At 49.6% G+C, this 13,772-nt stretch overlaps 23 non-coding genes across 23 annotated transcripts; all 23 read left to right on the top strand.

Moving 5' to 3' along the window:
- Positions 1–57: 57 nt before the first annotated feature.
- Positions 58–139, top strand: trnal-uag. The gene has a single exon. It is a non-coding gene; the product is annotated as a tRNA-Leu (tRNA).
- Positions 140–445: 306 nt separating this feature from the next.
- trnal-uag lies at positions 446–527 on the top strand. Its single transcript has one exon. It is a non-coding gene; the product is annotated as a tRNA-Leu (tRNA).
- Positions 528–3,544: 3,017 nt separating this feature from the next.
- On the top strand, positions 3,545–3,626 carry trnal-uag. The gene has a single exon. It is a non-coding gene; the product is annotated as a tRNA-Leu (tRNA).
- A 306-nt stretch (positions 3,627–3,932) lies between these two features.
- trnal-uaa lies at positions 3,933–4,014 on the top strand. Its single transcript has one exon. It is a non-coding gene; the product is annotated as a tRNA-Leu (tRNA).
- A 320-nt stretch (positions 4,015–4,334) lies between these two features.
- Positions 4,335–4,406, top strand: trnag-ucc. Its single transcript has one exon. It is a non-coding gene; the product is annotated as a tRNA-Gly (tRNA).
- A 128-nt stretch (positions 4,407–4,534) lies between these two features.
- Positions 4,535–4,616, top strand: trnal-aag. Its single transcript has one exon. It is a non-coding gene; the product is annotated as a tRNA-Leu (tRNA).
- A 311-nt stretch (positions 4,617–4,927) lies between these two features.
- On the top strand, positions 4,928–5,009 carry trnal-uag. Its single transcript has one exon. It is a non-coding gene; the product is annotated as a tRNA-Leu (tRNA).
- A 306-nt stretch (positions 5,010–5,315) lies between these two features.
- On the top strand, positions 5,316–5,397 carry trnal-uag. The gene has a single exon. It is a non-coding gene; the product is annotated as a tRNA-Leu (tRNA).
- Positions 5,398–6,086: 689 nt separating this feature from the next.
- On the top strand, positions 6,087–6,168 carry trnal-uaa. The gene has a single exon. It is a non-coding gene; the product is annotated as a tRNA-Leu (tRNA).
- Positions 6,169–6,474: 306 nt separating this feature from the next.
- Positions 6,475–6,556, top strand: trnal-uag. The gene has a single exon. It is a non-coding gene; the product is annotated as a tRNA-Leu (tRNA).
- Positions 6,557–7,245: 689 nt separating this feature from the next.
- trnal-uag lies at positions 7,246–7,327 on the top strand. Its single transcript has one exon. It is a non-coding gene; the product is annotated as a tRNA-Leu (tRNA).
- A 662-nt stretch (positions 7,328–7,989) lies between these two features.
- Positions 7,990–8,071, top strand: trnal-uag. The gene has a single exon. It is a non-coding gene; the product is annotated as a tRNA-Leu (tRNA).
- Positions 8,072–8,380: 309 nt separating this feature from the next.
- Positions 8,381–8,459, top strand: trnal-uag. Its single transcript has one exon. It is a non-coding gene; the product is annotated as a tRNA-Leu (tRNA).
- Positions 8,460–9,153: 694 nt separating this feature from the next.
- trnal-uag lies at positions 9,154–9,235 on the top strand. Its single transcript has one exon. It is a non-coding gene; the product is annotated as a tRNA-Leu (tRNA).
- A 301-nt stretch (positions 9,236–9,536) lies between these two features.
- Positions 9,537–9,618, top strand: trnal-uag. The gene has a single exon. It is a non-coding gene; the product is annotated as a tRNA-Leu (tRNA).
- A 695-nt stretch (positions 9,619–10,313) lies between these two features.
- trnal-uag lies at positions 10,314–10,395 on the top strand. Its single transcript has one exon. It is a non-coding gene; the product is annotated as a tRNA-Leu (tRNA).
- A 309-nt stretch (positions 10,396–10,704) lies between these two features.
- On the top strand, positions 10,705–10,783 carry trnal-uag. The gene has a single exon. It is a non-coding gene; the product is annotated as a tRNA-Leu (tRNA).
- Positions 10,784–11,089: 306 nt separating this feature from the next.
- On the top strand, positions 11,090–11,171 carry trnal-uag. The gene has a single exon. It is a non-coding gene; the product is annotated as a tRNA-Leu (tRNA).
- A 301-nt stretch (positions 11,172–11,472) lies between these two features.
- trnal-uag lies at positions 11,473–11,554 on the top strand. The gene has a single exon. It is a non-coding gene; the product is annotated as a tRNA-Leu (tRNA).
- Positions 11,555–11,863: 309 nt separating this feature from the next.
- trnal-uag lies at positions 11,864–11,942 on the top strand. Its single transcript has one exon. It is a non-coding gene; the product is annotated as a tRNA-Leu (tRNA).
- A 306-nt stretch (positions 11,943–12,248) lies between these two features.
- trnal-uag lies at positions 12,249–12,330 on the top strand. The gene has a single exon. It is a non-coding gene; the product is annotated as a tRNA-Leu (tRNA).
- A 301-nt stretch (positions 12,331–12,631) lies between these two features.
- On the top strand, positions 12,632–12,713 carry trnal-uag. Its single transcript has one exon. It is a non-coding gene; the product is annotated as a tRNA-Leu (tRNA).
- A 695-nt stretch (positions 12,714–13,408) lies between these two features.
- trnal-uag lies at positions 13,409–13,490 on the top strand. Its single transcript has one exon. It is a non-coding gene; the product is annotated as a tRNA-Leu (tRNA).
- The last annotated feature ends 282 nt before the right edge of the window (positions 13,491–13,772 follow it).

The following is a 13,772-nucleotide window of genomic DNA, read 5'->3' as shown; positions in this document are numbered from 1 at the left end:
CTCCTGGATGATCGATCAGCTTCGGTTGGAGCTCGGCTGGCCAACAGTTGACAACGGGGTAGCGTGGCCGAGCGGTCCAAGGCGCTGGATTTAGGCTCCAGTCTCTCCGGAGGCGTGGGTTCGAATCCCATCGCTGTCAGTTTTGCAGGGTGCTAACGCCGTCTCGTTGCTTTCACGTCAGAAAGTGGGTTTGAAAGTTGAACTGTGGCTCGACATGTTGTGCGGTCGTTGATGCTTTCTTGGGGCATCGTAGGTATAGTGGCTCCATCCACATACAATACAAACCGTGAAGAGGCATTTCGTCTCCTGTGACGGTCGAACACATCCAGATTAGACCAAGTGTTCCAAACTCGACAGAAGCATTAACCAGGTTTGGGGAAATCTGTTACGAGTTCAGTATCGATCAGTTTTGGGAAAAGCTCGGGTGGCCAACGGCTGACAACGGGGTAGCTTGGCCGAGCGGTCCAAGGCGCTGGATTTAGGCTCCAGTCTCTCTGGAGGCGTGGGTTCGAATCCCACCAGAGCCACTTTTGTAGGGTGCTAACGCCGTCTCGTTGCTTTCACGTCAGTAAGTGGGTTTGAAAGGTGAACTGTGGCTTGACGTGTTGTGTTTTCGTTGATGCTTTCTTGGGGCATCGTAGGTATAGTGGCTCCATCCGCATACAATACAAACCGTGAAGAGGCATTTCGTCTCCTGTGACGGTCGAACACATCCAGGTTAGGCCAAGTGTTCCAAACTCGACAGAAGCATTAACCAGGTTTGGGGAAATCTGTTACTAGTTCAGTATCGATCAGTTTTGGGAAAAGCTCGGGTGGCCAACGGCTGACAACGGGGTAGCTTGGCCGAGCGGTCCAAGGTGCTGGATTTAAGCTCCAGTCTCTCTGGAGGCGTGGGTTTGAATCCCACCACTGCCACTTTTGTAGGGTGTTAACGCCGTCTCCTTGCTTTCACGTCAGTAAGTGGGTTTGAAAGGTGAACTGTGCCTCGACGTGTTGTGTTTTCGTTGCTGCTTTCAAATCAAATCAAATTTATTTGTATAGCCCTTTTTACACGCAAGCATGTCACAGAGGGCTTCACATGCGCCCATAGAACTGCCCCTCAACCAACCTAAACCCTCAAGGAAGACAAGGAAAAACTCCCAGAAAAACTCCCACCGGGAGAAAAAATGGAAGAAACCTTGGGAGGAGCAATTCAGAGAGGGATCCCCTCCTCCAGAGACGGTTGGTAAGAGAGAGGAGCAGAACACAAGCTAAACATAGTCATACAGTGTCAATGGGTTTTGAAACACCAAAATCCATTGTTCGGCTTTATAGACGTTGGATGGGACCGGGAAACTCGCTGTTGGCCGTCATGGAGACTGGATTCCGGGTGACGACCTGGTTCAGCGTTGGCAGACCGACGACCAAGCAGGTCCTGACAGCTCAAACCCCCCACACCACAGGGAATGTGTGGGGGGGGGACAGAGAGGAGAGCAGGGATTAGAGAATGCCAGGAGCAGCTAACAGTTACAGTCAAAATAGAATGAGATCCCCACCGGTCAAGTGTGGACTAGTGCAGCAATTTAACAGAGCAAAAAGGGTATTTGATGCAGCCCCACACACCAAAACAACGACAGCCCCCCTCAGTTGGAACATGAAATCTGTTCCAGGGGAAAGAACTCTAAAGTAGGTTATACTTATACGAATAAGGATGAAAACAGCCAGTCCCCCGTTGTCTCCAACTAGTAATAAAAACTATAACAGTGACAATATACAGCAACGGAACTATAATAATAATAATACTAACAATATACAGTAACAGGTTTACTTTATTTGTAACATCTAGCTGGGCAATGTGAACATAAGCTATAATTAAAATTTAAAAGTTACATGTGATACACACATAGGCAAGCACACATCCCAGGTTTACATAGAAAGTACACACATACTTCCCTTTAACAATCATAGAATTGACTAAACAAGAACGTTTTTAATCTAGTTTTAAATGTCGAGACAGTATCAGCTTCCTTAATTGAGATGGGTAATTTGTTCCAAAGAAGAGGTGCTCTATATGAGAACGCCCTACCTCCAGCAGTTTTTTTCTTAACTTTGGGTATTACCAGATAGCCGGCATTTTGAGATCTTAGAGACCTTGCGGGGCAATAGGGTGCAAGGAGACCGGAGAGGTACAGTGGTTCCAATCCATGCAGAGATTTGTAAGTTAGTAGTAGAACTTTGAAATCAGCTCTGGCTTGGATAGGGAGCCAGTGTAAAGAGATAAGAGTCGATGTTATATGATCAAACTTTCTAGTTTTAGTCAATAGTCTAGCAGCAGCATTTTGCACCCGCTGTAAGTTTTTTAGGAAGGTAATTGGGCGGCCAGAGAACAACACATTGCAGTAGTCCAATCGGGACGTAACAAAAGCATGTATTCGTTTTTCAGCATCATCCTTTGAGAGGAATTTTCGTATTTTGGCAATATTACGTAGATGGAAAAATGCTGTTCTGGTGATTTGCTTAATATGGTACTCAAACGAAAGGTCTGGGTCCATTGTGACTCCCAGATTTTTTACCAGCTGGCTTTGAGATACTTTGACGCCGTCTAAGTCTAAGGTTAGATGGGATAAATTATTTCTGTGTTTTTTCGGACCAAAAATTTGAACCTCGGTTTTATCCGAATTAAGAAGAAGGAAATTTGCAGTCATCCAAGTTTTCAACCCGGAAACACAGGTTTCCATAGCATGTGGAAATTCTCCCGGCTTTATAGACATGTATAGCTGAGTATCATCTGCATAGCAGTGAAAATCTACCCCAAAACTTCTAATTATGTTTCCTAAAGGCAACATATAGAGTGAAAATAACAGAGGGCCTAAAACTGAACCCTGTGGTACTCCGTATTTTACAATGGAGCTCCTGGATGAGCAACCAACATAGTGGACATATTGTGATCAGATAGATACGATCTGCTTTCTTGGGGCATCGTAGGTATAGTGGCTACATCACCAGACAATACAAACCATGAAGAGGCATTTCGTCTCTTGTCACGGTCGAACACATCCAGATTAGGCCAAGTGTTCCAAACTCGCCAGAAGTATAAACCAGGTTTGGGGCAATCTATTACTAGTTCAGTACAGATAAGTTTTGGGAGAAGCTTGGGTTGCCAACACCTGACAACGGGGTAGCGTGGCCGAGCGGTCCGAGGCGCTGAATTTAGGCTCCAGTCTCTCCGGAGGCGTGGGTTCGAATCCCACCGCTGCCAGTTTTGCAGGGTGCTAACGCCGTCTCCTTGCTTTCACGTCAGTAAGTGGGTTTGAAAGGTGAACTGTGGCTCGACGTGTTGTGTTTTCGTTGATGCTTTCTTGGGGCATCGTAGGTATAGTGGCTACATCACCAGACAATACAAACCATGAAGAGGCATTTCGTCTCTTGTCACGGTCGAACACATCCAGATTAGGCCAAGTGTTCCAAACTCGCCAGAAGTATAAACCAGGTTTGGGTTAATCTATTACTAGTTCAGTACAGATACGTTTTGGGAGAAGCTCGGGTTGCCAACAGCTGACAACTGGGTAGCGTGGCCGAGCGGTCCAAGGCGCTGGATTTAGGCTCCAGTCTTTCTGGAGGCGTGGGTTCGAATTCCACCGCTGCCAGTTTTGCAGGGTGCTAACGCCGTCTCGTTGCTTTCACGTCAATAAGTGGGTTTGAAAGGTGAACTGTGGCTCGACGTGTCGTGTTTTCGTTGATGCTTTCTTGGGGCATCGTAGGTATAGTGGCTCCATCCGCATACAATACAAACCGTGAAGAGGCATTTCGTCTCCTGTGACGGTCGAACACATCCAGATCAGGCCAAGTGTTCCAAACTCGACAGAAGCATTAACCAGGTTTGGGGAAATCTGTTACTAGTTCAGTATCGATCAGTTTTGGGAAAAGCTCGGGTGGCCAACGGCTGACAACGGGGTAGCTTGGCCGAGCGGTCCAAGGCGCTGGATTTAAGCTCCAGTCTCTCTGGAGGCGTGGGTTCGAATCCAACCGCTGCCAGTTTTGCAGGGTGCTAAAGCCGTCTCGTTGCTTTCAAGTCAGTAAGTGGGTTTGAAAGGTGAACTGTGGCTCGACATGTTGTCGTTGATGCTTTCTTGGGGCATCGTATGTATAGTGGCTCCATCACCAGACAATACAAAGTGTGAGAGGCATTTCGTCTCTTGTGACGGTCGAGCACATCCGGATTAGGCCAAGTGTTCCAAACTCGACAGAAGTATAAACCAGGTTTATGGCAATCTCTTACTAGTTGGACGTCAGTAGGTGGTGTGAAAAATCGAACCGTGGCTCGAAAAGCTGTGCGATCATGGAGGATGTCGTGGGCATTGGTGGTATAGTGGCAAGCATAGCTGCCTTCCAAGCAGTTGACCCGGGTTCGATTCCCGGCCAATGCAGAACCTTGAGAAAGATGTGTTTTATCTGGTGTCATTCCACTGCTTGTGGGCATTAGATATAGTCATGTGAGCTCCTGGACGATCGATCAGCTTCGGTTCGAGCTCGGCTGGCCAACAGCTGACAAAGGGGTAGCGTGGCCGAGCGGTCCAAAGCGCTGGATTAAGGCTCCAGTCTCTCCGGAGGCGTGGGTTCGAATCCCACCGCTGCCACTTTTGTAGGGTACTAACGGCGTCTCATTGCTTTCACGTCAGTAAGTGGGTTTGAAAGGTGAACTGTGGCTCGACGTGTTGTGTTGTGTTGTCGTTGATGCTTTCTTGGGGCATCGTAGGTATAGTGGCTCCATCACCAGACAATACAAACCGTGAAGAGGCATTTCGTCTCTTGTGACGGTCGAACACATCCGGAGTAGGCCAAGTGTTCCAAACTCGACAGAAGTATAAACCAGGTTTGGGTTAATCTATTACTAGTTCAGTACAGATACGTTTTGGGAGAAGCTCGGGTTGCCAACAGCTGACAACGGGGTAGCGTGGCCGAGCGGTCCAAGGCGCTGGATTTAGGCTCCAGTCTTTCTGGAGGCGTGGGTTCGAATTCCACCGCTGCCAGTTTTGCAGGGTGCTAACGCCGTCTCGTTGCTTTCACGTCAGTAAGTGGGTTTGAAAGGTGAACTGTGGCTCGACGTGTCGTGTTTTCGTTGATGCTTTCTTGGGGCATCGTAGGTATAGTGGCTCCATCCGCATACAATACAAACCGTGAAGAGGCATTTCGTCTCCTGTGACGGTCTAAAACATCCAGATTAGGCCAAGTGTTCCAAACTCGACAGAAGCATAAACCAGGTTTGGGGAAATCTGTTACTAGTTCAGTATCGATCAGTTTTGGGAAAAGCTCGGGTGGCCAACAGCTGACAACGGGGTAGCGTGGCCGAGCGGTCCAAGGCGCTGGATTTAGGCTCCAGTCTCTCCGGAGGCGTGGGTTCGAATCCCACCGCTGCCAGTTTTGCAGGGTGCTAACGCCGTCTTCTTGCTTTCACGTCAGTAAGTGGGTTTGAAAGGTGAACTGTGGCTCGTTGTGTTTTCGTTGATGCTTTCTTGGGGCATCGTAGGTATAGTGGCTACATCACCAGACAATACAAACCATGAAGAGGCATTTCGTCTCTTGTCACGGTAGAAAACATCCAGATTAGGCCAAGTGTTCCAAACTCGACAGAAGCATTAACCAGGTTTGGGGAAATCTGTTACTAGTTCAGTATCGATCAGTTTTGGGAAAAGCTCGGGTGGCCAACGGCTGACAACGGGGTAGCTTGGCCGAGCGGTCCAAGGCGCTGGATTTAAGCTCCAGTCTCTCTGGAGGCGTGGGTTTGAATCCCACCACTGCCACTTTTGTAGGGTCCTAACGCCGTCTCCTTGCTTTCACGTCAGTAAGTGGGTTTGAAAGGTGAACTGTGCCTCGACGTGTTGTGTTTTCGTTGCTGCTTTCTTGCGGCATCGTAGGTATAGTGGCTACATCACCAGACAATACAAACCATGAAGAGGCATTTCGTCTCCTGTGACGGTCGAACACATCCAGATTAGGCCAAGTGTTCCAAACTCGACAGAAGCATTAACCAGGTTTGGGGAAATCTGTTACTAGTTCAGTATCGATCAGTTTTGGGAAAAGCTCGGGTGGCCAACGGCTGACAACGGGGTAGCTTGGCCGAGCGGTCCAAGGCGCTGGATTTAAGCTCCAGTCTCTCTGGAGGCGTGGGTTCGAATCCCACCGCTGTCAGTTTTGCAGGGTGCTAACGCCGTCTCGTTGCTTTCACGTCAGAAAGTGGGTTTGAAAGTTGAACTGTGGCTCGACATGTTGTGCGGTCGTTGATGCTTTCTTGGGGCATCGTAGGTATAGTGGCTCCATCCGCATACAATACAAACCGTGAAGAGGCATTTCGTCTCCTGTGACGGTCGAAAACATCCAGATTAGGCCAAGTGTTCCAAACTCGACAGAAGCATAAACCAGGTTTGGGGAAATCTGTTACTAGTTCAGTATCGATCAGTTTTGGGAAAAGCTCGGGTGGCCAACAGCTGACAACGGGGTAGCGTGGCCGAGCGGTCCAAGGCGCTGGATTTAGGCTCCAGTCTCTCCGGAGGCGTGGGTTCGAATCCCACCGCTGCCAGTTTTGCAGGGTGCTAACGCCGTCTTCTTGCTTTCACGTCAGTAAGTGGGTTTGAAAGGTGAACTGTGGCTCGTTGTGTTTTCGTTGATGCTTTCTTGGGGCATCGTAGGTATAGTGGCTACATCACCAGACAATACAAACCATGAAGAGGCATTTCGTCTCTTGTCACGGTAGAAAACATCCAGATTAGGCCAAGTGTTCCAAACTCGACAGAAGCATTAACCAGGTTTGGGGAAATCTGTTACTAGTTCAGTATCGATCAGTTTTGGGAAAAGCTCGGGTGGCCAACGGCTGACAACGGGGTAGCTTGGCCGAGCGGTCCAAGGCGCTGGATTTAAGCTCCAGTCTCTCTGGAGGCGTGGGTTTGAATCCCACCACTGCCACTTTTGTAGGGTCCTAACGCCGTCTCCTTGCTTTCACGTCAGTAAGTGGGTTTGAAAGGTGAACTGTGCCTCGACGTGTTGTGTTTTCGTTGCTGCTTTCTTGCGGCATCGTAGGTATAGTGGCTACATCACCAGACAATACAAACCATGAAGAGGCATTTCGTCTCTTGTCACGGTCGAACACATCCAGATTAGGCCAAGTGTTCCAAACTCGCCAGAAGTATAAACCAGGTTTGGGGCAATCTATTACTAGTTCAATACAGATAAGTTTTGGGAGAAGCTCGGGTTGCCAATAGCTGACAACGGGGTAGCGTGGCCGAGCGGTCCAAGGCGCTGGATTTAGGCTCCAGTCTCTCCGGAGGCGTGGGTTCGAATCCCACCGCTGCCAGTTTTGCAGGGTGCTAACGCCGTCTTCTTGCTTTCACGTCAGTAAGTGGGTTTGAAAGGTGAACTGTGGCTCGTTGTGTTTTCGTTGATGCTTTCTTGGGGCATCGTAGGTATAGTGGCTACATCACCAGACAATACAAACCATGAAGAGGCATTTCGTCTCTTGTCACGGTCGAACACATCCAGATTAGGCCAAGTGTTCCAAACTCGCCAGAAGTATAAACCAGGTTTGGGTTAATCTATTACTAGTTCAGTACAGATACGTTTTGGGAGAAGCTCGGGTTGCCAACAGCTGACAACGGGGTAGCTTGGTCGAGCGGTCCAAGGCGCTGGATTTAAGCTCCAGTCTCTCTGGAGGCGTGGGTTTGAATCCCACCACTGCCACTTTTGTAGGGTGCTAACGCCGTCTCCTTGCTTTCACGTCAGTAAGTGGGTTTGAAAGGTGAACTGTGCCTCGACGTGTTGTGTTTTCGTTGCTGCTTTCTTGGGGCATCGTAGGTATAGTGGCTACATCACCAGACAATACAAACCATGAAGAGGCATCCAGATTAGGCCAAGTGTTCCAAACTCGCCAGAAGTATAAACCAGGTTTGGGGCAATCTATTACTAGTTCAGTACAGACAAGTTTTGGGAGAAGCTCGGGTTGCCAACAGCTGACAACGGGGTAGCGTGGCCGAGCGGTCCAAGGCGCTGGATTTAGGCTCCAGTCTCTCCGGAGGCGTGGGTTCGAATCCCACCGCTGCCAGTTTTGCAGGGTGCTAACGCCGTCTCCTTGCTTTCACGTCAGTAAGTGGGTTTGAAAGGTGAACTGTGGCTCGACGTGTTGTGTTTTCGTTGATGCTTTCTTGGGGCATCGTAGGTATAGTGGCTACATCACCAGACAATACAAACCATGACGAGGCATTTCGTCTCTTGTCACGGTCGAACACATCCAGATTAGGCCAAGTGTTCCAAACTCGCCAGAAGTATAAACCAGGTTTGGGTTAATCTATTACTAGTTCAGTACAGATACGTTTTGGGAGAAGCTCGGGTTGCCTATAGCTGACAACGGGGTAGCGTGGCCGAGCGGTCCAAGGCGCTGGATTTAGGCTCCAGTCTCTCTGGAGGCGTGGGTTCGAATCCCACCAGAGCTACTTTTGTAGGGTGCTAACGCCGTCTCGTTGCTTTCACGTCAGTAAGTGGGTTTGAAAGGTGAACTGTGGCTCGACGTGTTGTGTTTTCGTTGATGCTTTCTTGGGGCATCGTAGGTATAGTGGCTCCATCCGCATACAATACAAACCGTGAAGAGGCATTTCGTCTCCTGTGACGGTAGAAAACATCCAGATTAGTCCAAGTGTTCCAAACTCGACAGAAGCATTAACCAGGTTTGGGGAAATCTGTTACTAGTTCAGTATCGATCAGTTTTGGGAAAAGCTCGGGTGGCCAATGGCTGACAACGGGGTAGCTTGGCCGAGCGGTCCAAGGCGCTGGATTTAAGCTCCAGTCTCTCTGGAGGCGTGGGTTTGAATCCCACCACTGCCAATTTTGTAGGGTCCTAACGCCGTCTCCTTGCTTTCACGTCAGTAAGTGGGTTTGAAAGGTGAACTGTGCCTCGACGTGTTGTGTTTTCGTTGCTGCTTTCTTGCGGCATCGTAGGTATAGTGGCTACATCACCAGACAATACAAACCATGAAGAGGCATTTTGTCTCTTGTCACGGTCGAACACATCCAGATTAGGCCAAGTGTTCCAAACTCGCCAGAAGTATAAACCAGGTTTGGGGCAATCTATTACTAGTTCAATACAGATAAGTTTTGGGAGAAGCTCGGGTTGCCAATAGCTGACAACGGGGTAGCGTGGCCGAGCGGTCCAAGGCGCTGGATTTAGGCTCCAGTCTCTCCGGAGGCGTGGGTTCGAATCCCACCGCTGCCAGTTTTGCAGGGTGCTAACGCCGTCTTCTTGCTTTCACGTCAGTAAGTGGGTTTGAAAGGTGAACTGTGGCTCGTTGTGTTTTCGTTGATGCTTTCTTGGGGCATCGTAGGTATAGTGGCTACATCACCAGACAATACAAACCATGAAGAGGCATTTCGTCTCTTGTCACGGTCGAACACATCCAGATTAGGCCAAGTGTTCCAAACTCGCCAGAAGTATAAACCAGGTTTGGGTTAATCTATTACTAGTTCAGTACAGATACGTTTTGGGAGAAGCTCGGGTTGCCTACAGCTTACAACGGGGTAGCGTGGCCGAGCGGTCCAAGGCGCTGGATTTAGGCTCCAGTCTCTCCGGAGGCGTGGGTTCGAATCCCACCGCTGCCAGTTTTGCAGGGTGCTAACGCCGTCTCCTTGCTTCCACGTCAGTAAGTGGGTTTGAAAAAGTGAACTGTGGCTCGACGTGTTGTGCGGTCGTTGATACTTTCTTGGGGCATTGTAGGTATAGTGGCTCCATCTGCAGACAATACAAACCGTGAAGAGGCATTTCGTCTCCTGTGACGGTAGAACACATCCAGATTAGGCCAAGTGTTCCAAACTCGCCAGAAGTATAAACCAGGTTTGGGGCAATCCATTACTAGTTCAGTACAGATAAGTTTTGGGAGAAGCTCGGGTTGCCAACAGCTGACAACGGGGTAGCTTGGCCGAGCAGTCCAAGGCGCTGGATTTAGGCTCCAGTCTCTCTGGAGGCGTGGGTTCGAATCCCACCACTGCCACTTTTGTAGGGTCCTAACGCCGTCTCCTTGCTTTCACGTCAGTAAGTGGGTTTGAAAGGTGAACTGTGCCTCGACGTGTTGTGTTTTCGTTGCTGCTTTCTTGGGGCATCGTAGGTATAGTGGCTACATCACCAGACAATACAAACCATGAAGAGGCATTTCGTCTCTTGTCACGGTCGAACACATCCAGATTAGGCCAAGTGTTCCAAACTCGCCAGAAGTATAAACCAGGTTTGGGGCAATCTATTACTAGTTCAGTACAGATAAGTTTTGGGAGAAGCTCGGGTTGCCAATAGCTGACAACGGGGTAGCGTGGCCGAGCGGTCCAAGGCGCTGGATTTAGGCTCCAGTCTCTCCGGAGGCGTGGGATCGAATCCCACCGCTGCCAGTTTTGCAGGGTGCTAACGCCGTCTTGTTGCTTTCACGTCAGTAAGTGGGTTTGAAAGGTGAACTGTGGCTCGACGTGTTGTGTTTTCGTTGATGCTTTCTTGGGGCATCGTAGGCATAGTGGCTCCATCCGCATACAATACAAACCGTGAAGAGGCATTTCGTCTCCTGTGACGGTCGAACACATCCAGATTAGGCCAAGTGTTCCAAACTCGACAGAAGCATTAACCAGGTTTGGGGAAATCTGTTACTAGTTCAGTATCAATCAGTTTTGGGAGAAGCTCGGGTTGCCTATACCTGACAACGGGGTAGCGTGGCCGAGCGGTCCAAGGCGCTGGATTTAGGCTCCAGTCTCTCTGGAGGCGTGGGTTCGAATCCCACCAGAGCTACTTTTGTAGGGTGCTAACGCCGTCTCGTTGCTTTCACGTCAGTAAGTGGGTTTGAAAGGTGAACTGTGGCTCGACGTGTTGTGTTTTCGTTGATGCTTTCTTGGGGCATCGTAGGTATAGTGGCTCCATCCGCATACAATACAAACCGTGAAGAGGCATTTCGTCTCCTGTGACGGTAGAAAACATCCAGATTAGTCCAAGTGTTCCAAACTCGACAGAAGCATTAACCAGGTTTGGGGAAATCTGTTACTAGTTCAGTATCGATCAGTTTTGGGAAAAGCTCGGGTGGCCAACGGCTGACAACGGGGTAGCTTGGCCGAGCGGTCCAAGGCGCTGGATTTAGGCTCCAGTCTGTCCGGAGGCGTGGGTTCGAATCCCACCGCTGCCAGTTTTGCAGGGTGCTAACGCCGTCTTCTTGCTTTCACGTCAGTAAGTGGGTTTGAAAGGTGAACTGTGGCTCGTTGTGTTTTCGTTGATGCTTTCTTGGGGCATCGTAGGTATAGTGGCTACATCACCAGACAATACAAACCATGAAGAGGCATTTCGTCTCTTGTCACGGTCGAACACATCCAGATTAGGCCAAGTGTTCCAAACTCGCCAGAAGTATAAACCAGGTTTGGGGCAATCTATTACTAGTTCAGTACAGATAAGTTTTGGGAGAAGCTCGGGTTGCCAATAGCTGACAACGGGGTAGCGTGGCCGAGCGGTCCAAGGCGCTGGATTTAGGCTCCAGTCTCTCCGGAGGCGTGGGATCGAATCCCACCGCTGCCAGTTTTGCAGGGTGCTAACGCCGTCTTGTTGCTTTCACGTCAGTAAGTGGGTTTGAAAGGTGAACTGTGGCTCGACGTGTTGTGTTTTCGTTGATGCTTTCTTGGGGCATCGTAGGCATAGTGGCTCCATCCGCATACAATACAAACCGTGAAGAGGCATTTCGTCTCCTGTGACGGTCGAACACATCCAGATTAGGCCAAGTGTTCCAAACTCGACAGAAGCATTAACCAGGTTTGGGGAAATCTGTTACTAGTTCAGTATCAATCAGTTTTGGGAGAAGCTCGGGTTGCCTATAGCTGACAACGGGGTAGCGTGGCCGAGCGGTCCAAGGCGCTGGATTTAGGCTCCAGTCTCTCTGGAGGCGTGGGTTCGAATCCCACCAGAGCTACTTTTGTAGGGTGCTAACGCCGTCTCGTTGCTTTCACGTCAGTAAGTGGGTTTGAAAGGTGAACTGTGGCTCGACGTGTTGTGTTTTCGTTGATGCTTTCTTGGGGCATCGTAGGTATAGTGGCTCCATCCGCATACAATACAAACCGTGAAGAGGCATTTCGTCTCCTGTGACGGTAGAAAACATCCAGATTAGTCCAAGTGTTCCAAACTCGACAGAAGCATTAACCAGGTTTGGGGAAATCTGTTACTAGTTCAGTATCGATCAGTTTTGGGAAAAGCTCGGGTGGCCAACGGCTGACAACGGGGTAGCTTGGCCGAGCGGTCCAAGGCGCTGGATTTAGGCTCCAGTCTCTCCGGAGGCGTGGGTTCGAATCCCACCGCTGCCAGTTTTGCAGGGTGCTAACGCCGTCTTCTTGCTTTCACGTCAGTAAGTGGGTTTGAAAGGTGAACTGTGGCTCGTTGTGTTTTCGTTGATGCTTTCTTGGGGCATCGTAGGTATAGTGGCTACATCACCAGACAATACAAACCATGAAGAGGCATTTCGTCTCTTGTCACGGTCGAACACATCCAGATTAGGCCAAGTGTTCCAAACTCGCCAGAAGTATAAACCAGGTTTGGGTTAATCTATTACTAGTTCAGTACAGATACGTTTTGGGAGAAGCTCGGGTTGCCTACAGCTGACAACGGGGTAGCGTGGCCGAGCGGTCCAAGGCGCTGGATTTAGGCTCCAGTCTCTCCGGAGGCGTGGGTTCGAATCCCACCGCTGCCAGTTTTGCAGGGTGCTAACGCCGTCTCCTTGCTTCCACGTCAGTAAGTGGGTTTGAAAAAGTGAACTGTGGCTCGACGTGTTGTGCGGTCGTTGATACTTTCTTGGGGCATTGTAGGTATAGTGGCTCCATCTGCAGACAATACAAACCGTGAAGAGGCATTTCGTCTCCTGTGACGGTAGAACACATCCAGATTAGGCCAAGTGTTCCAAACTCGCCAGAAGTATAAACCAGGTTTGGGGCAATCCATTACTAGTTCAGTACAGATAAGTTTTGGGAGAAGCTCGGGTTGCCAACAGCTGACAACGGGGTAGCTTGGCCGAGCAGTCCAAGGCGCTGGATTTAGGCTCCAGTCTCTCTGGAGGCGTGGGTTCGAATCCCACCACTGCCACTTTTGTAGGGTCCTAACGCCGTCTCCTTGCTTTCACGTCAGTAAGTGGGTTTGAAAGGTGAACTGTGCCTCGACGTGTTGTTTTTTCGTTGCTGCTTTCTTGGGGCATCGTAGGTATAGTGGCTACATCACCAGACAATACAAACCATGAAGAGGCATTTCGTCTCTTGTCACGGTCGAACACATCCAGATTAGGCCAAGTGTTCCAAACTCGCCAGAAGTATAAACCAGGTTTGGGGCAATCTATTACTAGTTCAGTACAGATAAGTTTTGGGAGAAGCTCGGGTTGCCAATAGCTGACAACGGGGTAGCGTGGCCGAGCGGTCCAAGGCGCTGGATTTAGGCTCCAGTCTCTCCGGAGGCGTGGGATCGAATCCCACCGCTGCCAGTTTTGCAGGGTGCTAACGCCGTCTTGTTGCTTTCACGTCAGTAAGTGGGTTTGAAAGGTGAACTGTGGCTCGACGTGTTGTGTTTTCGTTGATGCTTTCTTGGGGCATCGTAGGTATAGTGGCTCCATCCGCATACAATACAAACCGTGAAGAGGCATTTCGTCTCCTGTGACGGTAGAAAACATCCAGATTAGTCCAAGTGTTCCAAACTCGACAGAAGCATTAACCAGGTTTGGGGAAATCTGTTACTAGTTCAGTATCGATCAGTTTTGGGAAAAGCT

This window comes from Hypomesus transpacificus, unplaced genomic scaffold (genome assembly GCF_021917145.1).
Source record: "Hypomesus transpacificus isolate Combined female unplaced genomic scaffold, fHypTra1 scaffold_188, whole genome shotgun sequence".
NCBI classification, from domain to species: domain Eukaryota; kingdom Metazoa; phylum Chordata; class Actinopteri; order Osmeriformes; family Osmeridae; genus Hypomesus; species Hypomesus transpacificus.
Note: the sequence above shows the minus strand (reverse complement) of the source record. Positions and strands in the feature narration are given on the sequence as shown.